Source organism: Gobio gobio (genome assembly GCF_949357685.1).
Source record: "Gobio gobio genome assembly, chromosome: 19".
NCBI classification, from domain to species: Eukaryota; Metazoa; Chordata; class Actinopteri; order Cypriniformes; family Gobionidae; genus Gobio; species Gobio gobio.
The window spans coordinates 25,417,494-25,422,246 of record NC_137112.1 but is presented as its reverse complement, the minus strand read 5'-3'; the positions used below and the strand labels follow the sequence as shown (position 1 = coordinate 25,422,246).

Genomic DNA, 4,753 nt, shown 5'->3' with positions numbered 1-4,753 from the left:
TGTTTTTGAGTTTGGTTTGTAATCCTGTGATTTTTAGGAATTTAACAGTATATTACTGCATGCTTCACGTGATAAGGGAATGAACCGTAATTTTATAGGATTGTCCTAAAAAGAATATCAGCCATTATATTTATAATCATCTGCAGCAGCTGATTTTCTTAAAAACAGCTATGGTAAAGCTGATTTTTTTTCATAGCCTTTTTGTTTTGTTTTGTTTTGTTTGTTACAAAACTAACAAAATATTAGAGAGTGAAAAAAAACGTATTGAAAACTTCCAAACCCTGCCTTTACTCAAATACACATATTTTTGAGCTGTCGGGGCGAATTTCGCGGGAAATTGCATACATAGCTACGTCATTCGCCCGTAGGCTACGTATAATGTCATGTCTGCACACTGAGAAAAGTAGCTTTAAATTAAAAAGTTGCTTTAAATGGACTCCAAAATTGTCCGTTGGCCTACATTAACCTGCAGGTGGTGCTGTAAGTCACACAAAATCTTTAGAACGCTTGTTTTACTGATGCTCTCTAGTAGCCTAGCTACTTACGGTATTCATTTAGGTTAGCTAACGTTACTTATTCATATAGGTTGCCATAATGTCGTCCATAACTTCATATTTAGCTCTTTAGCCGAGAAAGTTGTCTTTGTAAAGCCAAACAGAAGGGTTTTATCCATAAAGCCAACAGCTTATGGCACCTTGAATAAGGTTTTCTCTCTGTGCCTCGTTTGTTTCCATTGTTTAATTATCTCGTTCTCAAGTCATTCTCGAGGTGTTCGTAGTAGCCTACACCAAGTGTAATATCAAAAGCCTATCTAGATACAATTCAGCGTATGTCTATTAAGATGTAGCTGTATGTCTGTGGATAAGGGGTTTCACAAATATAGCGTGTCTGTCTGGTCCGGTCTGGCTGTAGGGCGTCAAAACAAATCGTATACTTACACTGAAGGTGGTACCAGGCCAGGGTCAAAATATCATTTGTGGATTCTACACCCTAGTAACTACATGAAAGTTACAATCACTCATCTTTGCCTTTATAAAATCTAGTCATTAAAGCAACTGTAAATCGTTATAATTTACAATTTACATTCATTAACCAGCAGATGGCGGTATAGTTTAGGCCACAAAACTGTCAGTAGCCTACCTCAGCTCAACTTGCACACATCTTCAGCATTTTTGTATTTTGCCTTGATTTTAAACTTTACTGCCTTTGACATAGTACATTTGCATTTTGGCCTATATTTAGATAAGGCTACATTTAGCTGTCATCTCTTTGGAAGGTCATTTTGCACCTTTTTAGCTGAGAGGGGCCCTCCCGATGGTCCCTTTGTAATATCAGCCTGCTTGGTTTTATCATAAATCCAGGAGATTATGTCTAAGACTCACAGGCACCTTGCACATGTCTCTCTCTTACACTCTGTGTGTGTGTGTGTGTGTGTGTGTGTGTGTGTGTGTGTGTGTGTGTGTGTGTGTGTGTGTGTGTGTGTGTGTGTGTGTGTGTGTGTGTGTGTGTGTGTGTGTGTGTGTGTGTGTGTGTGTGTGTGTGTGTGTGTGTGTGTGTGTGTGTGTGTGACTGTGTGTGTGTGTGTTTTCTCCACTGTCTAATTGCCACAGACTCGAACTCTAATCTAAGGAGCATATCTGTGATAGTCCTCTTTCTCTGTTTCTAATTCTTTCACTCTCTTTCTCATTGTCTTTCTTATTGATTCTGTCAGACGCTGGCTTCTTGATCTATATTAATGACAAGTTCACATTTAATAGCATGTACACCTGTCTTCCCCCCCACAAAAAGACAGCTGAAAGGACACACACCCTGTATCCTAGTGGGAGTGTGAAGGTTAGGTGCATGTATGTGCGAGTGTGTGTGGATGTACATGTCTGTGCTTGATGTGTGTGTGTGTGTGTGTGTGTGTGTTAAATAGGAGATCTGTATCTAACTTTTTTAATCTAAATACCGCCATCACCATCACCATCACCACCACAGCAACCTGTCAATCAAAACCCACATGCTGAACCCCACGATGGAAAGAGACCGTCACAGTCAAAGAGCATAACTTATTGTGCTGTTATATTTCTGAAGTAAACCTTTTGAAATGCCAAAGTTCATTATAAAGCCATTTATGTTTTGTACAAACTGTTGGCTGTCATTTTGAACTGATAAATTGTGGTTTTGTGTAGCTATACATTGAGGGCAAAATTATCCCAGGAGTCTGCTAAATCTGCTTAAATGAATGAATTAAAATTAACCAATAAAATATATCAATTAAATATCGATAAATAAAGAAATAAACAGGAAGTCCTTAAAAGTAAATGTTTTATTTCAGGGTTTGGTTTGTTAGTCTAGCTTTCTTTAAAAAACAATAACAGACTATGGTGCATCCTCATTTATCTAAGTAATAAAATGTCCTCACAAATAGTGAAACATCAAAAGCTGACTTAAATCAGGGTTTTGTTATTATCATTATCTTTCAATGTAACAATTGCATTACTATAGCTTCTGAAGTCTCTCTCTCTCTCTCTCTCTCTCTCTCTCTCTCTCTCTCTATCTGTGTGTGTGTGTGTGTGTGTGTGTGTGTGTGTGTGTGTGTGTGTGTGTGTGTGTGTGTGTGTGTGTGTGTGTGTGTGTGTGTGTGTGTGTGTGTGTGTGTGTGTGTGTGTGTGTGTGTGTGTGAATGTGAATGTGTTTGTTTGAAATAGTACAACCACAAAGCTCACTGCCCACATTATTTTCCCTTTGACTTTATATAAAAGAGACACTTTCCCTCAGTGTCTCTTATTCTCTCTTCTTTCTCTCTCAGTTTCTCTGCATTCCATTCATATTTCAGTGAGGAAGAATGAGGAGTGTGCCATTCATTTCTGGTGAGTGTGACTGCAGCACTCCAACACATGCTCTCACACACACACACACACACACACACATACACACTCACACTTTGTCTACAAACTTCATTTGTTTTTATACTAAGCTAATGATGTTTTCAATCTCTTAACCCTAACAGAAACATTTCTGTATTTTTACATTTTCATTAATATGTATTATAGTATCTTTACAATGCCATTTTCCTCATGGAACACTTGGCTGACGAGTCAATTAATATCTGTGGTAATCAAGACAAATTCTCAGAAAACGTCCCAAAATTCTCTGGATTAAATATTTCCCAATGTAGCAAAAACCTGACACGAGCATATTCACACATACTGGGCATGCTAAGACCTGTTACTAAACAAAAACAAAAAAAAAGCACCTGACACTGATGGTGGATTTTATAGCCACAGAATCAGTTTCGATGTCTGACAGGCAACAGAAAACCCCCACTGACCTACATATTGCGCACACACACATTCAGCAAAATCCACAGTGCCCATTTGGCCTGTTAGTCTCTCTCACACTAATGAAGAAGCTTCACGCTGTGTGTATGTATGTGTGTAGTCCTGCAGTTGTTGCCGTCATTCACACAGAAAAGTCTGTGTGTGTGTGTGTGTGTGTGTGTGTGTGTGTGAGTGAGTGAGTGAGTGAGAGAAAAAGGGGTGAGGAAGGGAGCACAGGCGTCATGCTCCATAAAGCCACTGTGATAGTTTGAGCGTACTATTGCTTCCGACACACACGTCCAGCCGGACAGATATTCACACACTCCAGTATCGCTCTATCTCACTTGCTGCTGTGGTTTTGGTATTGAGAGAGGACAGCATGCTAGCTGCCGAGGCCTCCAGGGGTAAGTTACTCCATTCGAATATATCCAAAATGAAAGAAAAAAAGAGAAAGGGTTCAAGTTTATAGTTTATATAAAGGTTAAAAAGTTAGTCACACACATACAGCCAATGTCAAATGTAAGCCTAATATATGTAGATTGGGATAGGATTAGATATGATAGGACAGTCAGGATTGGATAGAGTGGGTGCAATAGAATAGGATAGGATGGGATATATGAGATAATGGGATTATAGGATATAATGGGATATATGATAAGATAAGACAGGTTTGTTTGTTTATTGAGTTTTAACACCATTAGCATCAGGGCTATTTAAATGGAAAACAAAAGGTCAATATTAAGATAGGACGAGATGTATGACAGCATAGGATGGGATAGGATATAGGGACATGGGACTGGATAGGATGGGATATATGACAAGACATGATAGGATTGGATAGGATGGGATATAGGATAGCACAGGATAGAATATAGATAGGATAGGATAGGATGGGATATAGGATAGGATAGCACAGGATAGGATATAGATAGGATAAGATAGGGTGGGATATAGGATAGGATAGAGGACTGGACAGGATAGGAGTGTTGTAGTACTTGAGTCCACACAGCACCAGATTCAGATCCGTTTCAAGTCCAAGACCATATATTCAGGAGCATTCCTGATCTGGTCTCGACTAGTAAAAAATATGGTCTCTTCTTTAGGTCCGCACAAAAAAAAAAGAAGAAAATGATACATTTAGTCCTGGTTCCCTTAGTGTTCACGCTGTCATTTTTAACACAGAACCTAAAGCCAGCAAAAAAAGGCTTTTATGATGGGTATCTTTTGCGACAGAACTTGTCGAACATCGAAAACAACGCTGTGTGCCGGGCTAAATGCGCTCACTGTATGTGCATGCATGCATATGATGGTATATGATGGAGCTGACAACTTGTGAAGAGCTTAAAACACACAAATGAAGATCTGCTGCAAGGAGATACAGTTCTGATGCCTGAACTGTGATGGCCAACATCGAGACTATGATGAGAAAAAACAGGTATGCTTTTTAG

At 39.1% G+C, this 4,753-nt stretch overlaps 1 protein-coding gene across 1 annotated transcript in view; it reads left to right on the top strand.

Moving 5' to 3' along the window:
* Window positions 1–3,382: 3,382 nt before the first annotated feature.
* itgb6 (integrin, beta 6) overlaps window positions 3,383–4,753 on the top strand; it is a 30,803-nt gene continuing 29,432 nt past the window's right edge. Inside the window, exon 1 of the mRNA XM_079845305.1 lies at window positions 3,383–3,709. The gene's annotated coding sequence lies outside the window, so the exon portion shown is untranslated. The remainder of the gene's footprint in view (window positions 3,710–4,753) is intronic.